The following is a 16729-nucleotide window of genomic DNA, read 5'->3' as shown; positions in this document are numbered from 1 at the left end:
CTCCTTACCCCCAGGCCTGGCATCCAACCCACCCTGACCGCGCTGTTCTCATAAGTCTCTTCTCATGAGAAGGAAATCATTTAGCATCTTGTCATTAGATGCTGAGAGGGCTAGACCACCAACAATTATTGTATGTCATGGTAACAACCATGATCCGGAGATGCCGCTGTTAGACTGGGGTGAACAAAGTGAAATCTTCTGTATTGATTTATTCAATGGACTGTTTTCTCTCTGACCTCTCTGCAGCTATAAATTTGTCAATGAGCTCAAGTGGGTTGTACTGCTCATTCATGTTACCAGTATTTTCTTATTCTGGCAAACTGTACTAATTGTTTTCATTTCAAGGTTTGTTTATGGTAAAGGGAATGAAAAACACTTCCAAAATTGTTGTTAAGACACAAACGTCCTTCTTGTTGACAATATGAGTGATTCTCTTACGCCAAAGCAAATAACCTCAGTGCATTTTTATTTTGTTCTTTTTGGGTTCCTCCATGTATCTAGGAGACCTAACAAAATGGTCGCTGGTCACCCCTTTACCTGTTGATTGCCGATGGTTTAATTCTGAATCAGATGTTCAAATGAAATTTGTTGAACTTTTGCAAGGACGTTGGGGTCAAGATGTGCAAGCTGAAAAATGAGAAGTGTTAACTGTGGTATATGTACACATTTTCAACTGCCCTACATTCTTTCTGTTGGCATATTAGCATTAATCTTGGGAGTTATGCCACCTGAACCATGTTACTTATTTATAACTTCTGTTTCTGCAGCTATGCTATCTTATCTGACAGAACAGTAAAACTCATCCATTTTTCAAGTTTAAAATTAATGAGCTATATATTGAAATAAATAATTTCTGTTTGATTTGATTGAATCATGAATTTCCACCAGGAATGTCACTGGTATCTTTTCCAATAAGGACTCTACCTTATCAGCATTGTTATATGAGTAAGCACTTGGCTTTCTACTCCTCTGAAACTGTATCCTATTTGTACAAAGTTAAAAATCACACAACATCAGGTTATAGTCCAATAGGTTTAGTCGGACACACTAGCTTTCGGAGTGCCGCTCCTTCATCAGGTGGTTGTCCACCTATTTTGTACACACCTTCTGGAAGAGACCCTTAGTTCATAGATGCACTTAAGTATGAAGTACTTTATTTACCTTAAAGATTTAAAATCCTACTGCTTCTAAGGCTTCCAATCTTAATCTTTATACATAGAGTACATAGAATCTCTACAGTGTGGAAACAGGCCCTTCGGCCCAGCAAGTCCACACCGACTCTCCGATGAGTAACCCACCCGGATCCATTCCCCTACTTTAATCTACATTTACCCTGACTAATGCACCTAACCTACACATTCCTGAACAGTTTGGGCAATTTAGCATGGCCAATTCACCTAACTGGCACATCTTTGGTCTGTGGAAGGAAACCGGAGCACCCAGAGGAAACCCAGGCAGACACAGGGAGAATGTGCAAACTCCACACAAACAGTGACCCGATGCAGGAGTTGAACCCGGGTCCCTGGTGCTGTGAGGCAACAGTGCTAACCACTGAGCCACCGTGCCGCCCGTTTTAAAAAAAAACTTGTTTCAAAATCTCTTCTAAACATTTTAAAATGAGTATAGCAAAACTGTTTTATTTTCATCTAAACAAAACTTTAAATTTTGAATTATGGCGATGTTGTAGTGTATTTCGTCTTTTACTCTTAAATCAAATACTAGGCCAACTCTTATAGCGATCTGAGGCAACAGAAGAATGGTGAAATTTATGGCCAAATCTAATAAGCCCAACCAGACCGATCTTGATATTGGGAACATTTTGCTCCATATTTTATGTTTTTCACAAGCAATAGGAGAATTTTCTTGCAAGGCAACAATGAGTTGCCAATTAACAGGGTTGTATCATGTCAAACGCTTTCCTAATGACTCAACTTCCCTTATTAGTATTCAGCTTTCTATCTTACCAAATGTATTGAGAAAGCAGATATCAAAGAAAGCTCGACATGGACGTCTGAGGGCTCCAAGAGATTTCCATGTTGCTTCAGACCAAACATCCTCCAAGGACATGAGCCCCAGGCATCACCTTCATTCATCCTTCCTCCGCAGACATTGGCATTTGGCATTTGCCAACGCTTCATAACTGTCATGGCCCAACTCCAATACATTTACCTACTTGCTGAGGAAGCATAGATTTGCAATCGCAGGGTGCACTAGCAACTCGAATTTGAAGATTGCAGTTTCGATGCTTGGCTCACAAGGATCAACAACCAACTCACAATTAGACCAGGCTGTATCTCAGCACGATTCAATTGCTCTTGTAGTCTCTACCTCCATACTTGCATCATCCATGCCTTGCCTTGTCATGCTAATTACTGTAATCACACAACCAGACAGCTTGCCTTGAGCAGTTTTCAATCAAGGAGGAAGGGGGCAGATGGAGACAGTTATCAAGAGGAACAATTGCACCGTCAAGGGAGATACGGTAAAGCATGGATGGGAGCAGGATCATCTGAGAACTGGGTTTGTCCATGACTTCAAGTGAGGGGATGTGTATGATCGCACTTCACATGGTCACTTCATATGCCAGGGTCTGCACTGGATAGGTAGGCAGGTCCAAGCTCATGTAGACAGGTTGGGTATGGAGCTGGGGAGGTGTAATGCCTATGGGATTTACAGGAAGGACTACCAGGAAGTGAATTTGGATAAAAGCAAATTACTGCGGATGCTGGAATCTGAAACCAAAAGAGAAAATGCTGGGAAATCTCAGCAGGTCTGGCAGCAGCTGTAAGGAGAGAAAAGAGCTGACGTTTCGAGTCTAACTGACCCTTTATCAAAGCTTTGTCAAAGGGTCAGTTAGACTTGAAACGTCAGTTCTTTTCTCTCCTTACAGATGCTGCTAGACCTGCTGAGATTTCCAGCATTTTCTCTTTTGGTAAGCGAATTTGGATGTTTGGCGGCCTACTAATGGATAGAAGCAAAGGCTTGGAAGGCACTAGCTGAGGAGAACTCACTGTCGCCTCCCATAGTGCTGAAAACTAAGTGTGCAATGGGGAAGAAAATAGTTACAACTTGGAGTGAATGGAGTAAGTGTCCTGTGTGGGATAGAGTTGGAAGACCCTCAAAAGTTAGGTCATTTAAAGAGAACCTACATTACGCGCAGAACTGTGCACAGTACAGACACTCTTCTATGGGCTTCCTAATCCTTAGGTATCCTAATGCATTACCCCTCTTTGCTGAGCAAGTCCCTCCCCTAGACTTCACTACTCAATTCATTCACACCTACCTCTTTTTACACAGAGGTCAATGAAAGAACAAGGATGTTACAGGATGTGGATCAATGATGTAAGCAGGAGCCATTGCCCGAATATGTCTTGCTTACCTTGCTTCCAGAAACTTTAAAAATCCTCAACATAGACATCAGTCCATGTCACATTCTGTGTCGAGATAAAGTTATGCCTCATGCTGAAGAATTACATTAAGGACTACACAATGAAAGGTCAATGTGGTGCCATCTATAAAGTGTTACATTCCTGATGAAGGGTTCATGCCCGAAATGTCGACTTTCCTGCTCCTCGGATGTTGCCTAACCTGCTGAGCTTTTCCAGCGCCACACTTTTTGACAATTATAAAAATTGTGCCAAATAATGTAATGTGTTTTGTCACCTGCACCATCAAATAGCTTCATAATTTTTCTTCTTCTTCTTCTCCCTTCCACGACAATGAAATTTGCTCCCTGGATTTAAAGCTCAGTGGAGGGAACCTGCTCAGCTATTGGCCCTAAAGGTTTATTCAGGCGACCCAGGAGATCTTGTTTCTGGATAGCTGGGGTGCTGGCAGTGTGGAGATGGAGGACCCAGCCACCTCTAGAGGGTCTTGAATGAAAAACTCTGAGGGGGCTGTGTGTGGTTCTCAACCAGCTGGGTACCTGCTGGCATTACTCTGTGTCCTTGTGAGGAAGAGCCAGCTGGAGTGCCCAACACATGCCCTATCTCCCTGTGGCCATGCCTTCACTTCTGAAAACCAGTGGGTGGAATGCTGGAGTGTAGCTGTATATGATTCTCCTGCAGACCTTGTGTGTGATGGACTGTCAACCTGTCCATGGAGGAACACAAGCAGTCACATGACTCACTGCCTTGATGCAACTGCTGGACAATGCAGGCCGTTGTGTCCCTCATATCTGTTGCTGTTCCAACTAGTGAATGCAGATGAAGTCCCTGATTACCAACACCACAGAGGCTCACACATGCCTGGGTGTTGTGGCCCACAATTCATCGAGATGCTCTGGTCAGCTTTTAATATTCAGATTAACGCTCAATCCACTGAGCTTTCTCATTGGTGGAGATGGAGTGTCAGTCGCTGCTGAACTTACAAATACACTCACACTTACATCAGAAAATGAAGTATTTCACCATACACCTGCATCCCGACAGGTTTTGTTCTGTGTTTATTGGTTACTGTGAAAGTCTTCAGACAATATGGAAATCTGCTAAACCTACATAGGCACATACATTAGAACTAATTTAGATAAAATAGCTGACCACTGACATTTTGCAACAAATAGATTTGTTTTCTTAATGAAGCTTACCCTCATTTCACAAGTTAGCTCCCAAGGTTGAGATCAACATTGCAACCCAAATCCTTTTAAGCATTAATACATTTAGGCATAGATAGAGTCGATAGCCAGAGACTATTTCCCAGGGCAGAAATGACTAACATGAGGGGTCATAGTTTTAAGCTGGTTGGAGGAAAGTATAGAGGGGATATCAGAGGCGGGTTCTTTCCACAGAGAGTTGTGAGAGCATGGAATGCGTTGCCAGCAGCAGGTGTGGAGGCAGGGTCATTGGGGACATTTAAGAGACTCCTGGACATGCATATGGTCACAGAAATTTAAGGGTGCATACATGAAGATCAGTGGTCGGCACAACATCGTGGGCTGAAGGGCCTGTTCTGTGCTGTACTGTTCTATGTTCTATGTTCTAATACGTGTGTTAACTATCAACTTTCCTAAGATCTTTAAACATTGCTTTATCCCAAGGATGTAAGCACAGTCGATAATCAGATATCTGGATGTGCTGTATTTAGGAACATTTGGTTGTAGTCTTATTTATATACACTTATACAAATTATTTAGTCATGTATCCACCTGTCTTTTTTCTAATGACAACAAAGAGGTGGGGCTTTATTACATTAAAAAGTTTAAGATTGTCCTGCAGTTTACATTAAATAAAACATTTTACTGAATAAAGGATTGTTGCTAAGGTTATAATACTAGAAGGAAAATGGTATCAGAATAAACAATTGATGGTATAGAATTTAGATTTTGCATAAGGCTAGCAAGCCTGTAGAATCTAGACAGGGCGAAAGTGGGTACTGCTGATGCTGGAGATTAGAGTCAAGGTTAGAGTGGTGCTGGAAAAGCAAAGCAGGTCAGGCAGCATCCAAGGAGCAGGAAAATTGATGTTTCAGGCAAAAGCCCTTCATCACAAAAAGCGGTTGAGGCCAAAACCATGAATGTTTTCATGAAGGTGATAAACATTGTTCATGGGTCTAAAGGAATCATAATTTTACAGAGCAAAAGCGGGAACAGGATACTCAGTAGGATGATCAGCCATGGTCTTACTAAATGATGGAGTAGGTTCCTGGCCCTATTGCCTATGTTTCTATGCTTCTATTTTTAATATATCTATCTCACAGTTACATTTATCGCTATGTTTCATTTTATGTACACTAACAGGGATAGATTTTTATTGTTACTGCTCAGTTTAAATGGGATAGAAGAAGTCATATAGTTTTGAGGGAAATTCTGAATCCCAAACTATCTGACACCATCATCTAAAGGACATTCTGGTACATGGCCAGAGTGCTCACATTCATCAAGCCCTAACCTTTTGGGTTTGTAAGATACATATTGTCCTCAAGTTGTTATTTTAGGACAGTATGGATAAAGGAGGTACTTCACACACTCCAGACAATGACAGCAGGCTGTCTAATTGAAGTGGAGTGCATAGCTCAGTGTTCATTTATTTATTGTTGAGCTAGGTGGTTCCACTTTTGCAGGTTCCACAAAACCAACATGCATTATTGCCACATTAGATACCTCACAACTCCTTGGTATCAAATCCTCCAATTCCATTGCCACTCTTCACAAAATGATTTCTCAGAGTTGTCAGGCTGTGCTGAGGCACTTGCATCCCATTATCTGCTCACAGACTCCAGAGTATTTGAGTTCTCCTATCAAAATGAACTGGGCCTGCCACCAGAATAAAACTGGGCAGGTTGTAATCCCATTATCTGATCCAATGTTGCATATTATATATCAGGTTGAAGATAAACATTTCAATCTGTTTATGCAGCAATGATTGTTTTTAACAAGGTGTCAACAAAAGCAATCATCATTTTTCATTTTCCCAATAAGGTATAAGTTAATACATTTTCATCATCTTTATGAGATGAAGTTTCTTCCAATATATTTAGTTTGTGAACTACATTCATTGAGTTAGTGAGTTGGACTATATTATTTGTTGATTCATGGGAAGCTAATTAATGATTTATTAATGTTTCTGTATTTATTCTGCATTCCTTGTTCATCATGCTTATTTAAACATTGATACAGAAAATTGATTTTGTAAATGTTTTCATGGGTTGATGCTTTTATGCACTGCTACTGTTATCTGAAGGAACTTCTAGAATTGAAAATGAATGCCTTGTTTAACTCTGAATTAGTAAACAATACTTTTGATGCTAAAATAAGTGATTGTCAGGGTGGCATTATCTGAACATCTGAAGTGTGTGCAAATTTGAGAGCTTTCCCTGATTCAAGAGTGGAATAACTCAATTCACACACATTCTCTTTGCAGTACTCCAAAGGGCCTGAAGGAGGAATTGTATCAACTTTTTCTGATGATCTTCACAGTTATTTGGGCAAAACTCTAACAATGGTACATAAAAACCTATTAATTACATTTAGATACAATTCCATCTCTCCACAGTTTAGCACATTTATTCATCCATTTCAAGAGAAAGGCTATAAGATGCATTAAAATTGCAGCAGAGAAAAGTCTTTCAAATGTGATTTGAAGATTCAATGTTAACTGTCTATATGGAAAACATTGGAATATGATTGATAATAATAATATGCTCATGTGAATCATTTGCTTTATCTTGTTATATTTTGCTTTTTATTGGGTTTTATGAACCTAAATTGGACTCAACAGTTAGAATTTCAGATCATGGATGACAACATGAAATAACACTGCAAACCAATATTATAATTTCCCCTACAGTGACTGAACTTCCAGCATATATTTTTAGGAACATATTATAACTGACTCATACCTGTCAAAATGTAATGACATTTATCCCACAACTAGAGCTTGAGTTCACTACTGCATTCTATATCAAAGAATTGTACAGTAAACAAGGAGGGCATTAGGTCCATCGGCTCCCAAAAGAGCTAGTCCCATTCCCGAGTCCTATCTCCATAGCCCTCGATATTCATCATTTTCAAATATGTATTCCGGTGTATTTTGAAACTTCCTATGGAATCTGCTTCTATCACTCTCCCAGACAGCATATTCCAAATCCTAACAACTTTCTCAGTAAAGAAGCTTCTCCTCATCTCACTTTTAGCTCCCTTGCTGAAATCATGAAAGTGTGATCCCTAGTTACTGGCATACCAACAACTGGAACCAAAATATCCTTCTTTACCTTGTCAAGATTGTTCATAATTTTGTAAACCTCAATCAGGTCACTGCTAATCTTCTCTGTTCCATGAACAATAAACCCAATTTCTCTAATCTTTCTTTATATCTCAAATTCCTCATTCCTGGTATCATTCTACAGCGACTTGAGATCCCTCTGCTCCTGCACTTCCCTCAAAATTGTATCATTGAGATATTCTATATTTGTTACTTTCTTAGCTCCCGTAAAAATACTCTCAGTTTTTCAAGTCTTTTCAGATATCTATAGGTTCCCATCAGTGGCACTGTCATGGAGAAACTATTATATATTTTCAGTAACTTTAAAATTTCTATGATCAAACACATAAAACACCAATAGTATAAAACATACTCAGCAGGAGTAAATATACCCAATCATTCTTTTTCTCCTCAAACACATTACTCATTTATTCATAATAATTTATATTTGTTGTGCATTTTTGTCCTTTCCACTAATTTATATTTCGCTAAATTCCTTCACAAATCTCCTTACTGTTTGCTGGATTCTCTATGTTTCAAACATAACTAGGGCACTTAACCCTTTGAACCTGCTCTGTCATTCGATAAGACCATGGCTGCTCTGAACTTAACCTCAACTATACATTCCTACATACCTCCTTGGTAACCTTTCATTGCTTTGGTAATCAAAAATCTATCCACATTTGCTTTAAAAATATTCAAATGATTTGCATTCACTGACTTTTCAGGAAGGTCATTCCAGAGTCACAATCCTTTGAGAGATGGGAAATGTTTTCTCATCTCTATTTTAATTGGGTAACCACTTATTTTTAAACTATGACCTCTAGTTCTAGATTTTCCCATAAGAGGCAACATCCTTTCTACATTCACCCACTCAAGTTCTCTCAAGATCTTGTATGTTTCAATTTTTCTATATTTAATTAATGACTTTTCAAAATTCCAGATGATACAGGCCTAGTCTGTGTACTCTATCCTCATCAGGCAATCCACTCAATCCAGGTATTAGTTAGTAAACTGTTTCTGAACTGCTTCCAATGCATTAACATTCTTCAATGTGTATGGTGATCAGTTCTGTGCACAATATTTTAGATTTAAGTCTCCACAATGCCCTGTATAATTGAAGCATAACCTCCCTACTCTTACATTCACTTCCCCACACAATAAAGCATAACATTCTATTAGCTTTCCTGATTACTTACTGTACATGCACACTAACATGTGATTAATCTCTTCGGACATCAAAATCTCTTTGCATCTCTGCTTGATTTGATTTGATGCATTTCTGCACTGCAATCTTGCACCCTCATCTCTCACATTTTCCCTCAAAGTTTATGTATGTATTCCTGTCTCCACAAACAAATCATCCATTTTGACAAAAATGACAAATCGAGACAACAATGACTTCCAAAGTGCAACAACATTTTAACTATTCTTCAAAAATCTATCAAATTCGTTGCACAATGCTTGTCTTTAACAAGTTCCCACTGTCTATCTTTGACTAATGCCTAGTTTTCCAAGTACTCAATAATTTTACATTGTTGTCTTCAAAATGGATGTCATTAACAAACCTTTTCAAGATGCATTTATTCCTGTCTTGAGAAAAACAGATTCTTCTCAAAAGAACCAACATGGCAGTCTTGTCACCTTAATTATTTGAAAGAAAATATGTTCTTTGACACTGGTTAGTTTTGAAAATAATTAACATTGCTGCTGCAGTTAAACAAATCCAGTTACTATTTCACTTTTTGGCAGTTATAAGTGACTCAGTCTTAAAAATTAATCCTTTAAATGATGGGAGCTACAACTATTTGTAAAAACACAAAAGCTTTAAACGAAAGGAAAATTTTTACCATTTGATACAACTGTCAAGTGTTTACAGAGATAAACAATATGTTGAAGATTAACTTTTCAGTGTAGAGTTTTATGTACACAGTTAACACTCCTGAAATGTTATTTTGTAAATATGTTTAAAAATCGACTTCACACACTGCACACACTTGAATGTGAATTTACAAAATAAAATAGAGAAGATCACAAAACTTCAAACACATGCAGTCCAATATTATTCTTTACAAGATTTGGTGGATCTTTGTTTCAAGAGATAATTAATATCTTTAAAACACCAAACTGTAAATAATCCATCAAAATGGCAGGTAAGAATATATAGAAGTGAGTCACTCTTCACTTAGACATCACCTAAAGTGGTGGCTGTGATTCTAACTCAGAAGATTGTTGATTCAAGTGCAACTCTGGAGACTTGAGTACAAAAATCAGAAGCTTTTTTAAAAAAATTCTTTCATAGGTGTGGACATTACATGTTGGGCCAGCAATTATTGCCATCCCCAGTTGCCTTGATGGTGATTATGAGTTGCATTTTTTTCACTCAATGACTGTTTCTCTGTTAGATGTGCTGTATTTCAGATGCAGTGTTAAGCCAAGTACCTTCCCATCATAGGTAAGCATTAAAGATCCCACCATATTATTCTGGAAAAGGCAGAGCAAATGTCTTTAGTCTTCTAGCCAATAGTTCCCCTTTATTTCAACATCACACACACCTTACATTATCTGCTGCTGAAATCCTAAACTACGACTTTGCTAACTTCTCGACTTCACTGTTCTCATGCATTGTGGCCAGTCTCCCACACACACCCTCCCAAAGACTTGAAATCCTCTCAAACAGCTGTCATTGTCTTTGGTGTGCCAAGTCCCAATCACCCATTGTTTCTAAAGTTGCTGATGTCTGTAGGCTCCTAGTTAAAAATAAAGCATACATTTTCACATGCCTATCCTTGTTTTTGAGCACCCCTTGTCCTCAACCCTCACTCTTGTTTTATAAGGTAAAGGTGCTGAGGGCTCGTGCTGAAGTCTGTATTAAGATCCATCGAATCGGATGAGGTCATAAGGACTTGGGTAGAGAAAGGCTATGCAATTCACTGCCACATTTTCCATGTTAACAGAGCACTTTAAATGTACTTCACCAGTGATAATGCATTGACAAATCCCACTGCCATGTGAAGAACACCATGCAAGTCTTTCTTTTTATTACACAATTAGCAGCATTCTAACATTTGTTTTGTGGTCATTTAGAAAGGTTTATTGTTGTATTTCTAGTTTATAACTGTTACTCTTAACACATCAACCAGATGGACAGATCCTTCCACTATTGAATTTCTAAAATAGAGTCCTATTTTTGATAAAGTATACAGCATGTGGAGAAGATGGATTACTGCTTAAAGAGGTATAAAGTGCCTAATGCAAAGGCATAATGTTAAAATTAATGGGAGCAGAAGAGGCTAAAGTTAGAATGAATTAATCATTGCCCATTATAGCAATTAATAATTAATTAAGAATTACTCAATTAATTGCAGGTCAAATTATGTTTACCATGCAATGCTTCAAAACTGAATTTGTAATATGTTTTAAACTAGAAAATACAATTTTATTACAAGCAAAATATAGAGTTTATTAGTTATATCCCAACTCCAAATACACCTAGGAGCACACAGACACATTGATTATCCATTGCTTAACAACATGGAATAATTTCACTTCTGTGACTGTTTAAATTTGTGACCCCCCCCCCCCCCCCCGCCTCCAAGGAATAATGAACTTAATGCTAATATCTATTCTCTCATTTTCCAAATGTAATTTCAGCTCGGAGATGTAACTGAATCATAATGTGCTATCTATCTGGTTTTTGCAGCAGTTTTCAGTTGCAGTTTCCTGTCCATGATACAAAAAAATTAGAATTAGAATTCCTTTAGTGTGAAAATAGGCCTTATAGCCCAACAAGTCCACACTGACCTACCAAAGAGTAACCCACCCAAACTCATTCCCCTACCCTATATTTACCCTGACTAATGCACCTGGCCTACATATCGCTGAACACAATGGGCAATTTAGCATGGCCAATTCACCTAACTTGCATATCTTTGGATTGTGGGAGGAAACTGGAGCACCCAGAGGAAACTCGCGCAGACACGGGGAGAATTTATAAACTTCACACAAACAGTCACCTGACGCTGGAATCAAACTCGGATCCCTGGTATTGTGAGGCAGCAATGCCAACCACTGAGCCACCATGCCATCCTATTACAAATTAAATTGCAAGTCATACTTCAATTACAGAGATACATACAAAAGGCTGGCAGGGTCTGTGATTATTTATTTGGACTCTATTCTGAATCAAATCAATAATTCAATAATGTATTACTAAGTTTACTAAACTGCTAAAAGACAACGAAAGGCTGTTTTATATTATTGTTATAGATTGTATCCCTTTCGTTGAATGTTAGAATCAGGAATTAAAGTGTTAAGTACAAGTTTAAGGTAGGTGGTGGAGTGTTGGTAATCTCAGTAAACTAATAATCCAAAGATCCAGACAAATGCTTTGGGGTCAAAAACAAAAGTTGCTGGAAAAGCTCAGCAAGTCTGTCAGCCTGTATGGAGAGAAATCAGAGTTAGTGTTTCGGGTCCAGTGACGTTTCCTCAGAACTCAGAGTTAACTCAGAGAAATATTAACTGTGATTTCTCTCACAGATGCTGCCAGATCTACTGAGCTTTTCCAGCAATTCCTGTTTTTGTTTCTGATTTCCAACAGTTATTTCAGTTTTTAATGCTTTGGGGACAAGGATTCAAATCCCACCAATGGAAAATCATGAAATTTGAATTCAACAAAAGCTGGAATTACAAAGAAATCCTAGTTTAATGACAGCCATTGATGTAAAAGCCATTTGGTTTTTATTAATGCCTTTGAGGGAAGGCAATATGTCACTCTTATGTGGACTGGCCTGTATGAGATTCCAGACCCATTGAAGGGCTTTTGCCCGAAACGTCGATTTCGCTGCTCGTTGGATGCTGCCTGAATTGCTGTGCTCTTCCAGCACCACTGATCCAGAATCTGGTTTCCAGCATCTGCAGTTATTGTTTTTACCCCATTATTTTTTTACCCCATTGCAATGTGGTTGACCCTTAACTTCCCTCTGAAATGAATCTAGCAAGCTAGTCAGTTCCAGTGGTAATTCGGGATGCTAGCCTAGTGAGTGCTGCCCATATCCCATGAAGAAATTTTTAACAAATGTTTCAGTTGGGAACACTCACAACTGCTTCCGCAAAGCATTTACTGAGTAATACAATCAGTTGGAAGTGATCAGGTCCAATCTGAACTGGGATCTCTCCAGGTGGAAGCAGACTGCAGAACTAAACAGAATTCTTAGTTGAAATCAAAAAATGCTGGAAATCACAATGGGTCAGGCAACGTCTGTGGAGAGAGAGCAAGCTAATGTTTCGAGTCTAGCTGACTCTTCATCAGAATTCTTAAACTTGATGGTATTATTATTCAACATTGCAGAACTCAAATCAACATTTGTTGAAAGTACATGTCTGTTAGAAAATCAAGAATATTTTCAACTGGGTTTATTTCTCAAGTTGAAAAACTCACCCAGAATAGTTCCAGTATGAGTAGGATTAGAGAAATGGATGTATGGATCGAAAGATGGGTATGTGAGGCACTGACCCCAGTACAGGGGAAAGTCAGGGCTGTACTGTTAGAACAGTCTATAGATAAGCTGTGGTAGGCAGAGTGTTCTCGCCACATAGCTAGGGATGTAGAGCAAATTTTAAAGTAAACAGTGGAAGCAAATGGTCAAATTTGGTAAGTGTTTGGTAACACAAAGAGCAGGGACAAGAAAAGAAGCAAGTTTGTAATATGGGAAATGATAAACAGACCTTAACAGGAAGAGGTAGAAAACATAAATCAAAGATGAAATCAATAAAGAAGGCTAGAAGCTACGAAAAAATATGAAAAAAAAAACAAAGTAAAGGCTCTGAATCTGAATGCACATAACATTCAAAACAAAACAAATAAACTAAATAAGTAACTAAGTACAGTCTGACAGACTTTACAGAGACCTGGCTACAAGATGACATAGAATTGGATGAAACCATGGGAAGGCCACATGATATTTGGGAAAGACAGTAATCTCAAAACTTGTGAGGGGGTGGCGGCTGGGGTCATGGCTTTTTGATTAATGATGTTAATACTACAATGTTTGGGTAAAGTTGAGAAATTATAAAGGGAAGCAGTCACTTGTGACGGTGGTGAACAGGTCCTTAGCAGCAACCAGAGGTAAAATGGAGGTATAAAGAAAGAAAAATAGGAGCTCAGCATAAATGTATAATCATTGGAGATTTTCAACTACAAATAGAGTGGAAAAATCAAATAGACCAAATTTGACTAACTCAGAAGTTTATTGAATATTTTGGGGATAGTTTCTTAGAGCAGTTTGTTTTAAGAATGGTCTATACTAGAGATGGTAAATTTAATTAATAATGTCATAGTGAACATGCCACAAGTTAGTATCAACAATAACATGATTAAATTGTACGCTCAACTTGAAGGGGAGAAGAGAGTACTGGTCTCCTTATTTAAGGAAGGATGTAAATATATTGAAGGCAGTTCAGAAAAGGTTTGTTAGGCTAATATCAGGAATGGGTGAGTTGTGTTATGAGAAAAGGTTGTTAGGCTAGGTTTGGATCCGTTGGAGTTTAAAAGAGTAATCAGTAACTTGTTTGAAAAGTGTAAGATCCTAGGGGATCGTGACAGAGTACATGACAAGGAATGGTTCCTCTTGTGGGAGAATCGAGAACCAGGAGTCACTGTTTAAAAGTAAGGGATCACTCAATTAGGATGAAAATGAGAATTTTTCCCAGAATATCATGAGTCTTTTGAATTATTTTCCTCAAAAGACAGAAGCATATTTTTGACTATTTTTAAGGTGGAGGTAGATATATTCTTGATATTGAGGGATGAAAGCTTATCGGGGGTGATTGGGAATGTGGAGCATCCAGAACAGTCATAATCTTATTAAAAGGCAGATTAAGCTCAACTAGTGAAGTGGCCTCCTCCTATTTCTATTTCATATATGTTTTAATAATTTCATAGATATATACCCTCAAAAAACCTCAGATTTACCAAGAATAATATGGAATGTTTGGTATGGAGTTGAAACCTTTCTCATGAAGCCCACTGATCCTTTCAGTTAACATTTAGGTTGGACATATTTAACTTTTTTACATTGGAATCATTCCAAGCTGCAAGTGCAGACATTGGTATTACATACAGTCCAGCAGCACAAAGATGTATAAAGAGTGGAACTGATAAGAGCATCATATTGTGTAAAATTGCTAATGCTCTTATAATCACAGTATGAAATAAGACTGTTGACTTCTACATATTATTTGGCTTTCAAGTACATGGAGAGCATTTGCAGGAAACCACATTACTGGAAGAACATCTTTCAATGATGCTGCCTCCTAATGGTTTGCTACTTAAATTACAATGACCTAAGAATGCAAGAACAGGAGCAGGTCATTCAGAGACTCTCTGTATGTTCTACCAATTCATTTTGGCCATGGTTTATTTGTGACTTTACTTCATCAGCTTTCCCTGATTCTTCAACCTTAAATATATTAGCACAACTCCTCTCAACAATAATTTGGAGATGCCAGTGTTGGACTTGGGTGTACAAAGTTAAAAATCACACAACACCAGGTTATAGTCTAATAGATTTAATATTTTTGTGTTCACATCTCTGCAACATTTGTAATTCACTGTGATATCTGTAGGTGGCACCCTAATAGGATTTCCTTTGCCAAACATACTTTTTAATTGAATTTAAGTTTCACTATTTACCTATGGGACTTCTCTGTGGAACATTCACCCATTTATGATATTTTTCAGCTAAAAGCAAATTTCACTCTTTGCTATTCCCTGTTAAAAACCTTGCTGTGAGTTTGCCTGCAGAATCATGCTATCACCACTGGGTGCTAGTGTGGAACAAAGATTCCCCAGCTTTGAAGATAATGTTTTAGAATTATGTTTTTATTACGATTTGGTGACTTTTAAAATGCAGTACATATTAAAAACCTACTACAAAAAAAAATGTTTAGAGAAAGATTTATAAAAGTTACCAGAAATGAGAGGTAATAACAGTCAGGAAAGATTGAACAAACAAAGGGATGGGAGGGACTGTTTTTAGCTTTCAAATGATTATTGTTTTTGATACACCTCACTTGGGTATCATCAGAAATCAAGCCTTGCTAATCCTGGAGTCATCACAAAGTTAATCAAAATATGCCAAGTCTCCAGTGTAGCTGTTAGAAGGACCCAGGTTAACAGAATACTTGGACCAGGTATGAAGTAGTACTCTGGTGTCATGAATTTAAATTCCATTACGGCATCTTTATGTGATGAACAGGTACCAAAGACAAGCACATATTATTTTTCTAAACTAGATTTGACAGAAGGTATCTGCATAAATGGTTATCCAATCACAGTTAAACAAGATACCACAGCTGGTATCATGATTATCTAAGCTTATTTCCCATGGTTAGTGGGGAAGAACAAATTTCTATCTGATTTAAAGCTGTCTGCAGACAATGCTGCTTCTTTTTCACTTAAAAAGATGTGGCATGTCATACTGACATTCAAACATCAGACATATGAGGGGAAAGAATCAATAATCAACAATATTGCACACCAGATACTTGGCAATTGAAAGAACAGGAGATGGGGCAAGATTGCCTTATTAATAAGAAATTAAATTAAATTGATAGCAAGAAGTGACCTAGAGTCAGAAGACAAAGAATTTGTATGGGTAAAGTCAAGGAACTGCAAAAAATGAAAGACTTTGATGGGAGTTATGTCGAGGCATCCTAGTAGTAGTCAGGATTTGGAGCAGAAAATAAATCAGGAGATAGAAAAGGCATGTAAGGAGAGCACTATTATAATAATCATAACGGATTTCAAAATGTAGATGGATTGGTGAATCTAGTTGTTAGTGGATCTTAAGGAAAGGAATTTGTGGAATGCCTATGAGATGGATTTTCAGAGCAGCTTGTGGCAGACCCCACTAGGGAACAAGCAATTCTGGATATGGTGATGTGTAATAAGGCAGATTTGATTGGGGAGCTGAAGGTGAAAGAATCCCCAGGAGCAGTGACCATAATATGATAGAATTCGCCCTGCAGTT

Source organism: Chiloscyllium plagiosum, chromosome 26, assembly GCF_004010195.1.
Source record: "Chiloscyllium plagiosum isolate BGI_BamShark_2017 chromosome 26, ASM401019v2, whole genome shotgun sequence".
Lineage (NCBI taxonomy): Eukaryota > Metazoa > Chordata > Chondrichthyes > Orectolobiformes > Hemiscylliidae > Chiloscyllium > Chiloscyllium plagiosum.
Note: the sequence above shows the minus strand (reverse complement) of the source record.